This window comes from Pipistrellus hanaki, assembly GCF_964339955.1.
Source record: "Pipistrellus hanaki genome assembly, chromosome: 20".
NCBI lineage: Eukaryota > Metazoa > Chordata > Mammalia > Chiroptera > Vespertilionidae > Pipistrellus > Pipistrellus hanaki.
In genome coordinates this window covers 9,370,344-9,383,559 of record NC_140522.1, presented here as the reverse complement: position 1 = coordinate 9,383,559, position 13,216 = coordinate 9,370,344, and the positions used below count along the sequence as shown (strand labels likewise).

The 13,216-nt window shown below is 45.7% G+C and overlaps 1 pseudogene across 1 annotated transcript; it reads right to left on the bottom strand.

Moving 5' to 3' along the window:
- Positions 1 to 7,897: 7,897 nt before the first annotated feature.
- Positions 7,898 to 8,857, bottom strand: LOC311614010 (large ribosomal subunit protein uL15m-like; annotated as a pseudogene). Its single transcript has one exon. The product of its transcript is annotated as a large ribosomal subunit protein uL15m-like (transcript).
- Between the last annotated feature and the right edge of the window lie 4,359 nt (positions 8,858 to 13,216).

Here is a 13,216-nt window from a genome sequence, read left to right as displayed (position 1 = left end):
GTTGACACCATTACAGATGTCCCCACCCCCCCCTTTGCCCACCTCCACCCAGCCCCAGAGGTGCGTTTTGTATCCTCTATTTTCCCCCACCTTCCCCCCACGTGGGTCTTGTGGTAAGTCACTCACCCTGAATCCCTCAACAACAGAGCTTGCCGTTTAACTGTGAGTCACTACACAGATGCAAGCCTGCAGCTTTCCGACCTTCAGCTCTGAGACTGGGAAAGGCCAGCACATCACTCGGGAGAACTGAAGAAGCTGTGTGCTTGGCCATTTCCAGGACAGCGTGATCCCTCTGTGCCCGAACCCGCCACCTCGTCTGCTGCGCCGAGACGGGCTTTCTGTCCTCGAGTGGAGGTCAGATGGAGGAGCATCCTCAGACATTCCTGCGAGCGTCTGAGCATCGCAGTGGGCGGCGTGGGAAGCTTTGGTTCTGGCCACAGCAGCTGCCTCGGGGCAGCTGGGGTGACTGGGTGGAAGCTTTGAAAACAGATGAATGGACTTTTATTTTTTTTGGTGAACGACTAGGAAATGAGCCAGGCCTGTGTGGCTCAAATGGTTGAGCGTCTACCTACCTATGAACTAGGAGGTGACAGGTGGATTTCTGATCCGGGCGCATGCCTGGGTTGTGGGCTGGATCTTCAGTGGGGGGGGGTGGGGGTGCAGGAGGCAGCTGATGGATGATTCTCACCATTGATGTTTCTATTTCTCTCTCCCTTTCCCTCTCTCTGAAATCAATAACAATAATAATAATAATAATAATAAAGAGTAGGAAACGAGAAAAGTAGTAAAAGTGCCATGTATAAGCTATGGCCAGGTATAAGTCGTGGTTCAAAGGAGACATTTGGGGCGTCCTAAAGTCAACAGGGGTGGAGGAGTAATTTTATACAATTTACATGCAATGCTGAGAAATTTCTTCTACCATTCTGAAAAAACAAAAAAAATCAGAAATGGCCCTAGCCTGTTTGGCTCAGTGGTTAGAGTGCCGGCCTGCAGACCAAAGGATCCTGGGTTTGATTTTGGTCAAGGGCACGTGCCTTGGTGGCAGGCTCCTCCTCCTCAGCCTGGGCCCTGGTCAGGGCCCGTGTCCTGGTCAGGGCCCTGGTCAGGGCCCTGGTCAGAGCAACACAGCCCTGTTGCTCGGGACCCCATTTCACTGCAGCCCCAGACACACACCCCTGCTGCCTGTACAGAAGCGTGGCACCTGCTGGCGTAGCTGTGGCATCCGTGGCTCAGCTGTTCATTCCCACAACTTGCTCTGGTCACCAGGAAGCTGCCGGCAGATGAGGGAGGCACAGTGCCGAATGGATACAGGCGGCACCGGCCTGAACCTGGGGACATTGCTAGAACCTTCCAGAACTGGGGAATCTGGAAGGCCTGGCCTGTGAGACCGGGCTGTGGCACAGCTCGCTTCTTCGGTCTGGGCCACACGCACGGATGGCCACAGGGGCACGCGGTGAGAAAGGAAGCCACGTGGGCCGACCCTATCGTTTTGAGTCGTTCCCACAAAATGACCGAGACTTTCCATTTCTGGTGGACGGAGGGGTGACCAAGACAGATGATGTCCTTGTTCCCTTAGTTTAAGTAGATAATAAACAATGTAATCAAACTCCCCCCTCCACCCCCCACCCCCCCGTTGCTATATTAGATCTAGAAGCTATAAATGGAAAAATGTGAACCGTGCCTGTTTAGATAGCATATTCTGGTAGAGGAGAAGGCACCAAATTTGCTAGTAAAAATTAGAGAAACGTTGGATTAGGGTAAGGGCAATACAGAAAAATTAAAATTAAAATAGGACTGTGAATGTTAAGAAGTCTCTATTGGCTATTTTATTTTGAATATATATATATATATATATATATATATATTTTAAAAAATATATATATATTTTATTGATTTTTTACAGAGAGGAGGAGAGAGGGATAGAGAGCTAGAAATGTCGATGAGAGAGAAACACCGACCAGCTGCCTCTTGCATACCCCCTACTGGGGATGTGCCCGCAACTAATGTACATGCCCTTGACCAGAATCGAACCCGGGACCTTTCAGTCCGCAGACCGACGCTCTACCACTGAGCCCAACTGGTTTCGGCTTATTTTGAATATATTTTTATTGATGTCAGAGAGGAAGGGAGAGGGAGAGAGAAACATCAATGATGGGAGAGAAGCATGGACCGGCTGCCTCCTGCATGTCCGCACTGAGGATCCAGCTTGCAGCCTTGAGTATGTGCCCTGACCACGAATCGAACCATGACCTCCTGGTTCATAGGTCGATGCTCAACCACCGGGTGGGCTCCATTGGCTATTTTATACTGGGTGGTGGCCCAGGAAAGGCCTTTCTAAGAAGGTGGCATTAAAACTGAGACCCAAATGCCTGGAAGGAGAAGGCCTGCAGAGATGAGGGCAGGGAAGGGGGATGAGCTAGGCAGAAGCATGTTTCATGCCTCACATGGCTGTTTTTCTCAAAAATAACCACCGTGACCCATTGCCCCAGGTTATCTGGAGTTGACTGTATTGCTAATACTTGTTCTGGGCTTGTAAATGATTTACTTTTGAAATTTACTCAAATATGCTTAACTTAATCTATCTATCTATATATAAAAGGCAGTGACCGTGATGACCGAAACAACTGGTCCACTTATTAGCAGGCTGCATGGGGCGATCAGGTCAGCAGGGGAGAAGTGAGGGGTGACCAGGCCAACAGGGGGCAGTAGGGGGCAACCAGGCCAAAAACAGGGGGCAGTTGGGAGGTGACCAGGCTGGTGGGGGGGCAGTGAGGGACAATCAAGCCAGTAGGTATAGGTGGTTTGGGGTGATCAGGCTGGCAGGGGGGCAGTTAGGGGCGATCAGGCAGGCAGGCAGGTGAGCAGTTAGGAGCCAGCGGTACAGGATTATGAGAGGGATCCTGGTTGGAGAGGGTCCAGGCTGGGCTGAGGGGACCCCCTCGCCCGTGCACAAATTTTGTGCACTGAGCCTCTAGTTTATAATAAGAGACATGTCAGTTAATAACTATCCTGAAGTTCAATAGTGGGGTGAAGGCTTGGGAGGAGTAGGTGTGGGGAGGAGGGCGTCCATGGGAAAAAAGGCAAGAACAACAACAAAAACCAGAGGGGACATCTGTAATACTTTCCACAATAAAGATAAACTGAAAAAAAAAAAATACTATTCTGAGGTTGTTTTTCACCTATCTGATTGGCAAAGATTGAAAAGTTGGATAGTGCCCTAACCGGTGTGGCTCAGTAAATAGAGCGTCGGCCTGCGGACTGAAGGGCCCCAGGTTTAATTCCTGTCAAGGGCATGTGCCTTGGTTGTGGGCATAGTCCCAGTAGGAGGTGTGCAGGAAGCAGCTGATAGATGTTTCTCTTTCATGGACGTTTCTGGCTCTCTGGCCTCCCGCCAGGGTCCAGACACTTTTAGGGCCACTGCTTAGCTGTGTGTCAAGTGTGGGGTTTGTCCACAGACCTGGGACAGACAGCCAGGCTGTCCACACGTGTGTACGAGGGGCCCCTTGCAGGGAAGGCTGGAGCCAGAGGCGAGAAGAGACAGGACGTGGGCTGTGGCCTCGGTCCCTGCGTTTATTTTTGTCCCAGGTCTTGCAGGTGTTACTAGGGAGGGGGTTGGCCCACCCCATTTTTATTACAGCCCAGAATGAGTCACCTCATCTTGTGTGCATTATCGCTGCATTAATTTTCGCCTCGTAAATGCCTCTGAATCATCTTTGGAAAGTGTGGGGGGAAAAAAGATTGTGAGCTAAAGCGCTGGAACTCTATTACAGATTCAGATGTCACAGTGACCAGGCAAGTAATAGCAATGAGCGAGGCCAGCTGGAAGGAGAGATGGTAAGAAGAGGTGGGGATGCGGGCGAAGCAGAGAACACGGTGAAAGGCAGAGCCGCTACTCGGTTTTACAAATCGCCAAGTGGGAAGAGGGTACCGGTTTATTTTTACTTAAGTGGGGAAAAAATTCTGATTAACATTTCACAAGTTAAAAATGTAGATTTCGCCGTGGCTGGTGTTCCTCAGTGGTTACAGCATTGGCTGGAGTATGCCGGAAGGGTCACGGATTCAATTCCCCAGTCAAGGGCACGTACCTGGGTTGCGGGTTCGATCCCCGGTCCCAGTTGGGGCACGAGTGGGAGGCAACCAGTCAATTTGTCTCTCTCACATCAATGTGTCTCCCTCTCCACGAGACCCCAACATCTGGCTTGTGGGCTACATCATTTGATAATCTGGCCGTGCCTAGGCAAAAAATAAGTCTGGATTAAAAAATTCAATAAATCGCCGGGACCGGTTTGGCTCAGTGGATAGGACGTCGGCTTGGGGACTGAAGGGTCCCGGGTTCGATTCCGGTCAAGGGCATGTACCTTGGTTGCGGGCATATCCCCAGTAGGGGGTGTGCAAGAGGCAGCTGATCGATGACTCTCTCTCATTGATGTTTCTAACTCTCTATCTCTCTCCCTTCCTCTCTGTACAAAATCAATAATATATATTTTAAAAAAAATTCAATAAATCTAGATGCTTTTTTTCCATAATTTTTAAGTTGATAATTTTGAATGGTCCTCAAATGATGTTATGTTATAAATAGCCAAATGGCCTTTGGCAGAAGGTTCTCCACTCCTGCTCTAGAGAATAGATAGGAAAAATATCCTCATGTAAGGATTAACAAAATAATAATAATAATAATAATGATGATGTAATCTATTCTTTGCCAAACAAATACACCTGGGGCTGAATCCAGCTCGTGGCTGTCAGTTTGCAACCTTTGGTCTAAAACTCTGAGTGATATGGGTGGTGGCCGGCCGACGGCTAATTTGGACCTCGCCTTAGTAACTGCGCTGGCATCTGAGGATACTCCCTGTGTCCCGTCTTGAGGGGGCTGTTGCCTGGACATCTGTCAGGAGGTGGGAGGCTTGACTTTCTCTCACTGTCCAGACAACCCACTCATCCACTCTGAGTCATAGTTTGTCGCCTTTCAGATAGAAGATAAGACTGCAAGTAATTTTTTTTTTTAAAGATTGACTTTTTTTTTTTTTTTAAAGTTTTAACAAAATTTCAGCATAATATTCAATCGTATCATGGAAGTCACTTTGATCCTATGACATACAGTTATATTTCAATGTGCATTTGGTCCCCAAACTAAATTCGATAAGTTTTGTTTGTTGACGAATCACGCTTTTCTCCCCAGTTAATGTAAGATCAATATCACTTTTAAAAAAACATATGTTTTTATTGATTTCTGAGAAGAAGGGAGAGGGACAGAGACAGAGACAGAAACATTAATGATGAGAGAGAATCATTGATCCTCTGTCCCTTGCACACTTCCAGTGCCCTTGACTGGGATCAAACCTAGGACCCTTCAGTCTGCAGGCTGACACTCTATCCACTGAGCCAAACTGGCTAGGGGGAGAACAGGTCCTTTAAAAAAAAAATTAATCTAATACTTGATTTACAGAAGGTGCTTGAAAAATGTTACGTTTAGATTGAAGAATGAAACCCTGAATTATGGCCTATTATAATATCCAAAAACCATTCTTAAAAAATATTTAAGTAAATCAGAATTTTAATTTTTAACAATTTCATAGTTCTTATTCAAGATTTCATTTATTGGTGTTGTATTTTGATTAGCCCCAACAAGCCTTTCAAATATGTAAGTTTCTATGTGGTGGTGGAAATAGCTTTTTTTGGAAGCTCTTCATGCTGCTGTCACTACAGGTAAAGAGTGATGTTTGTTTCTAGGATGTTGAGTTGGGTCCTTCAATGAGGTTTGGCTGAATTAAAGTTTATGCAATGAATAGACCCTTTATTTGTGCTCAAGATTATAGAGCAGTTAACTCCGTGTTCTATTTAAAATGGATAACAACTAGCTTGAAAACTACTTTTAGATCAGGTGTATTTATTCATTTTTTTTTAGTTTTATTTTTTAAAATGTATTTTTATTGACTTAGAGAGGAAGGGTGAGGGGGAGAGAGAGAGATGGAAACATCAATGATGAGAGAGAATCATTGATTGGCTGCTTCCTGCACATCCCCTACTGGGGATCGAGCCCATAACCCAGGCATGTGTCCTTGACTGGAATTGAACCTGGGACCTTTCAGTCTGAAGGCTGACGCTCTATCCACTGAACCAGACCAGCTAGGGCAGATCGGGTGTATTTAAAAATGCTTCAGGAAATAGTGTAAGTGGGCTTAATAGTTTTGTTTTGGGCCTCTTTTGGGGGTTGTGTTTTATAATGAATTCTTCTGGATTTAGCAGATATTATGGCAGATTCCAATTTATTAGGCCTGATCCTTCCCAATCTTTAACCTCTAGGAAGGAGAATGGGCGGAAAGCCTGCCTCATTGTTGGCCTAGAGATCCTCTGGCCATGCTTGCGGAATGACTTGGGTCAAAGGGTCCTTCATGGTGGGTGTTGGATATAAACAGCTCCGGGATCAGGGACTTTCATTCTCAGAGAAAATGCACGCAGTACAGTCTGAACAAGTGAAATGTCTACTTTAATGTCTTCTCGATTTCTCTGTCCAAATATCCTCCCTCTTACCCCTCTGGTCCCATCGACTCTCCCAGAAACATGGTGTATCGATGTTTTTGTGCCAAACTTGAATGATCCCTTTGAGTATTCAGCATCCTTTGCTTGTTTAGCCTCTCTTCTGTCTCTCCTTTTCCAGTGTTTTCATTCCAAACAACTTTTTCCATGCTCTTCACAGAGAGTCAACTTCTTCAGGAGGAGGTGATCTATTCCACAGGGAACTCCTGGGACCGGCCCTCGCGCTGTTTTAAAAATAGATCGTATTTCCTGAGAGGAATTCCTTTTAGAATTCTCACCTTGTTTTGCCAGTCTAGACATGCTCCCCCCCCCCCTTTTTTCTTTTTCATCATTTAGATTTTTAAATTTTTTATTTTAAGAAAATACAGAGCTGGGAATCATTTTACTTCTACTGTGATAGATATAACATATCTTTGAAAACCTGAATAAGCTTACTGATCGCTGAATCTTTCACATTAATTAACTGTGCTTAATTTTCACATTATCAATTGTTTTTATGGCTTATATTCTCACTGAACAATTTTTCCGACATCATTTAAATTGACTGAAAGACAAAGATCTCCAATATCTATGAAATAAGTAAATGCATATTAATAAGAATTAGAGCACTTACTTTCTTCAAGAAAGAAACATTAGTAACTTATTCCTGAATTGACTATGCATCACTTAAGAAAATTCTTTTAAAAAAATATATTTTATTTATTTTTTTACAGAGAGGAAGGGAGGACAGAGAGTTAGAAACATCGATGAGAGAGAGGGAGAGAGACATCGATCAGCTGCCTCCTGCACAGCCCACACTGGGGATGTGCCTGCAACCAAGGTACATGCCCCCAACAGGAATCAAACCTGGGACCTTCCAGTCCGCAGGCTGACACTATCCACTGAGCCAAACCGGTTTCGGTTCACTTAAGAAAATTCACTTGGAATTCTTGTTTCACTTTTGATAGCAAATATCATACTACTTAGAAGCCATTCACCCGTCTTAAACCTTAAACTCACATCCCATATGGTAATCTCCTTGAGTTGGAGGCTTATCATTTTAACCCTGGTAGCAAGGCTTCTGATTAAGAGCATCACTCACTAATTCTAACCGTGACGGAGCAGGCCTGCAAATCAATCCCATCCCACCTGCAAGTTCATTCTGATTTATAATAATAATAAGACCTAGATGAAAAGATCATGAAAAAAATGGAGACATATTCTAAATATTATAATCTTCCTTTGGCAGACCACCAGGGCGTTTGTATCTTTGAGACAGAACCCATGCCATTTCAGTTCCTCTTTGCAGTTCTGGTTTAGAACGTTTTAATTTTAGATTAAAAAAAAAAAAGATATGATCACGCCGAAAACATTTAAAAAAAAAAAGGGCATCTGGTGAATCACAAATTAAGAAAATGCAAGGAGAAATATATATATGTTTCATTCCCTTTTTCAGGATTCTTACAACTCTGCTTTCTTGGAAGGGAATTCATGAGCTATAATACTTGAGCAGATTCTCATGTGTAGGTTTTAACATTTTCTTATCTGCCATATTCACCACCCACCCAGAGGCAAGACCAAAGAAAACCTGCCGTGGGTCCTTTGGAGTACTAAGCATTTTGAAGAGTCCATCTTTAGTGAGATCAGGTAAACTATAACCATACTTCTCGGCAAGTTCCAGTCTTGCTTCAGGAAATTGGGCAGGATCAGCCAGGTAGCCAGGATTCTTTGCATCAGTGTCATACGGGACCAAGGCTTCAGATGGAATCATTCTTTTTGGGATGGGTTGTCCCCGCAGAAAGAGTGGAACAGGTTTGCATAGAATGTCTGGACTTCTTGGGTCATAGAAGGCTGGAGTAATACCACCACCATTTTTTTTGTTCCTCAATTGCAGCAATGGTTAGTTCTGAAGCCAACTGTGCTTCAATATTAATTTTTTGCCTTAAAGATGTCAGCACCCTTCTCTCCCAGCTGGACACCATAATCCCTTTTAAAGGTTTGAAGGGTCACACCTCTTCCATTGACAAGCTGGGTCAACTCGACCCAGATCAATAAGATACTGCAATCTGCTGAGACTCAAAGGCTGATGCTGATGTCTGAAGCGATGTCCTTCATGAAACCCATACTTGGAGATTCGGATTTAAAAAGGGGTCTGGCTGGGTTCCCTTCTGCCGCTCTCCTTTATGGCCTTGGCCACATTTTCTGCCTCTTCTCTGGCCTCTTGGTCATCTTTCCGGCTTCTTAGAGCCTGATTGGGCCTGAGGTCGGCCAGACTCACACGGGGCAGGGCTCGGATCAAGTCGAGAGCCCTCACCCCACCGCCTTGCACGGGACCAGCCATGACCCCTAGACATGGCCTTTGAATAACCAGGGAGCCTGGCCTGTGTGGCTCAGTGGCTGAGTGTTGACTTATGAACCAGCAGGTCACGGTTCAATTCACGGATTGCAGGCTCCAATCCCCAGTAGGGGGCGTGCAGGAGGCAGCCAATCCATGATTCTCTCTCATCATTGATGTTTCTTTTCTTTTTCCTTTAATTTAAAAAAAAATATATATATTTTATTGATTTTCCACAGAGAGGAAGAGAGAGGGATAGAGAGTTAGAAACATCAGTGAGAGAGAATCATCGATCAGCTGCCTCTTGCACACCTCCTACTGGGGATGTGCCCGCAACCAAGGTACATGCCCTTGACTGGAATCGAACCCGGGACCTTCCAGTCTGCAGGCCGATGCTCTATCCACTGAGCCAAACCGGTTTCAGCTCATCATTGATGTTTCTATCTCTCCTCCCTTCCTCTCTGAAATCAATAAAACATATATATATAAAATAATTGGAGGTATAGGGAAAGCAAACATCTTTAGTGGCTCTCCATTTCCTGAAGAAGAACCTTCCAACCCCCCAGCACAGAAATCAGAGCCCACCTAGGACGTGGCCTCACCTTCCGGAATCATCTCCTGACACGCCCAGTTGTGGGCCGTTTGTTTCAAAACCAGAGACAAGGCTGCCTTCCTCTTTGGTGGCAGAGGGAGAGCTCAGGGATCACACAGGCCTGCCTACACCAAGCTTGTCTGGGAAGCGTCCAGAGAGTCACACGAGGACATGAGCCCGTTGCTCTTCAGATTCACAGTCTGTCATTTGTCATCCAAATGGGCTTTCTCTTTTAGCCTCCGGTGGTAAGGTTTGATGGCATCTCTCTGACAGCCGTCCCCTTTCACGGTATCATCCTGCGTCTTATTTCAACTCCGCTTTTATGGCCCCTGTCCGTGCACTGCCCTGACCTTCGGATGTCCTTACTTTCAACATCGCAAGGACATACATCCCCATTGACCCGCGCACACAGCCCTCCACTCTCCTAGCCTGGCATTTTTATTTTAGTTTTTTTGAGAGGTCAAAAGCAAACTTATGAGACATGTCAGACCAACCCAACCAACTTAATTAGTTTTCCCCCTAAGGGCTCTTAACCCAATGTCCTTTCTTTTATTCTCGTTCTATTATGCAAGAAAAGAAAATTGACTTAGGTCTCTCTCTTTAACCCAGTGCTTTGCTCTTCAATTAATATTTATTGAGTTTCTTCTCCACGGGAGGGATAGTTTTATGCTTTGGGTAATCATAAATTGTTAAATCTGTGGCTCAAAGACAAAAATAATAAGGGGGGGGGGAGAGGGAAGGAGGGAGGAAGAGAGAGAGAAAGAGAGAGGCAGACAGAGAAGAGAGAGAGAGAGAGAGAGAGAGAGAGAGAGAGAGAGAGAGAGAAGAGAGAGAGAGAGCGCTTACCAGACATACTTAGATCACATTTCTTTTTAGAGGTTGATTTTTTTTTCAGTTAACGCACTTTTTTTCTGGTAAATCGAGTTAGTTTCGAGGGGTTTCTCGGAAGGGAACCGCTCATCCTGGTGAGGGTTACTCACCCAATTTCTCCCGTAACTGACCAGCTTTCATCTACGATTTCATGTTGCAAGACAAAGCGCAGACCCTGTTCACCATGTCGGTTTACATTATGATTGTTCTATTGTGTGTAATGGATTTTCATTTATCAAAGCAATTCTACATGTTCCAGCGCGAGGCCCTCGCTGGCTTATTAATACACATCTTCAGAGTTAATGTTGTTGACTGCTTCATGTCCGGGAACTTGCTTCATCCCCTTTCCAGTACGAGCTCAGGCACGCTTCCTATCCCTCAGCCCCCTTCTTTGTACCCCTGGGAAGAGGAGACAGATGTCAGCAATGGCAGGCGCCCCCTGAAAGACTCACCAAGATGGCGAAAGCCCCTTAAACAATGCTGCTAGTCAATCCCAGGGATGTTGTATAAAAACCCTTATAATGAGAATCTTCCCCCCCCCCCCAACCCCCCCTGATTATAGAAGTATACAAGCCACTGCAGGGAATTCAGCAATACGGTAAATCACTTGACAGTGACCACTCCATGATAATAATATAACATCATGTCCAGTCCTCTTTTTTTAAAAAAAATATATTTTATTGATTTTTTACAGAGAGGAAGCAAGAGGGATAGAGAGTCAGAAACATCAATGAGAGAGAAACATCGACCAGCTGCCTCCTGCACACTCCCTAATGGGTATGTGCCCACAACCAAGGTACATGCCCTTCACCGGAATCGAAACCTGGGACCCTTGAGTCCGCAGGCCAACCCTCTAGTCACTGAGCCAAACTGGTTAGGGCTGTCCATTCCTCTTGTATGGCTTACCCTCATATGCACATAATTATATAATTGTTTTCCCAATAGAGCTGAGGTGGACAACTGCTTCTCAGCAGACACTGAGAAGATCAGAACAGATCTTCCTAATCCTTCTCCCTCGTTACATAAAATAAGCACATTGAAAGAGACGGTAAATTGCTTGTGGTTTGGCTGCTTCTCAGTGCTTTTCTTATGTTTGCTTTTCTGCATGTGATGTTCTCTTCAAATATCAGATAATGCCCAAAGTATTATCTAATCACCATACAGTCTTCAAAACCAAGTTGACTTCAGTGTGGCTCAGGGGTTGGGCATCAACCTATGAACCAAGAGGTCAAGATTTGATTCCTGGTTGGGACATAAGCCCAGGTATGGTGGGCTCAATCCCCAGCAAGGAGCATGTAGGAGGCTGATGATCAACGATTCTCTGTCATCATTGATACTTCTATCTCTCCTTCCCCCTTCCTCTCTGATATCAATAAACATGTATTTAAAAAAAAAAGTTTACTTCTCCTTTTACTACAAGTCAAACTGGTCCAATTGCTAGAAGAGCTAGATAAAGTAGAATGAAAAATCTCCTGTGACAACTATCCATTTGGAATTTTGCTGTGAATTGATGGAGGCTGGATGACGGCCCTGTTGGGGGCATGTCAAGAATTTCAGGAGAGGGGATAAAAGGGAGAGATCAAGCAAAGGACTTATGTGCACACATATGAGCCTAACCAGTGGTCAAGGACAATAGGGAGGTGGAGGCATTGGATTGGGGGATTGAAGACAAATATGTGATGCCTTAATCAATAAAGAAATAATAAAAAAAAGAATTTCAGGAGCCTGAGCAGGACCTGGCCTAACGTCTGTTTGCACAAATAGGGAGGCCGTGGCCCAGTGGCCCACAGAGGCCAGTGGCAGAGAGAAGCCAAGGGCCCTGGCCTGCCAGTAGAACCTGCTGCCCTCCCACTTCTCTTCCTCTCCAGGAGAGGGTTTCCTGGGTCCCCCTCCTCAGCCCCGCAAAAGGAAGAGCATGTCACAGATCCCTGCTGCTGGCTTGCCAAGTTCCCTCTCTCAGGTCCCCTTTCGCCTTTCTTCGACTCAGAAGGGAGAGTGCTGTGGTTTAGAGGAGAGGGGAATCCAGATCTTGGTTTGTCCAAATTTGGCGAGGGCTCCTGGAGAGGCTTCCCATGGGTGGTCTGGGCTGGTGCCCTGGGCTGCCTGGGGCCGCCCACAGCTGGAGAGCCACCAGTTTCTCTCTCGAGGGCTAAGAAAAGGCCACATGAGTCCATAGCCTTGTGATCCCAGGCACTGAAGTCCTGGTGCTCTGATGACTTGCCTTCCAGCCCTCTGACTGTGCCCTGAGAATTCTGCAGCCTCCTTACAGGACTTCTGGGGCTCGCCCAACCTGACCTGCAAGAGCTGGTGCACACTGATCATATCTCTATGTCCCTCATGACTTGTACAGCCTATGGTACTTCCTAAATATTTATCGGATTGGATTGCATGCTGCTGAGACAAAGGAAGTCTGAAAGGTCACGTACTTTGCCTAAAGACACACAGCGAGTAAGAAAGAGACTGGCCGAAACCGGTTTGGCTCAGTGGATAGAGCATCGGCCTGCGGACTCAAGGGTCCTGGGTTCGAATCCTGTCAAGGGCATGTACCTTGGTTGCAGGCACATCCCTGGTGGGGGATGTGCAAGAGGCAGCTGATTGATGTTTCTGACTTTCTATTCCTCTCCCTTCCTCTTTGTAAAAAAAATCAATAACATATATTTTAAAAAGAAAAGAAAAGAGACAAAACTCAGAATTTGAATCCTGCCTATCTGACTTCACTGCACTGTATGAATCCCATATTCCAAGTTGATTTAAAAAAAACAAAAAACATTTTTATTGATTTCAGAGAGAAAGGAAGAGGAAGAGAGAGGTAGAAACATCCATGATGAGAGAGAATTATTCATTGGCTGTCTCCTGCACACCCCTCACTGGGGATGGAGCCTGCAACCTGGGCATGTGCCCTG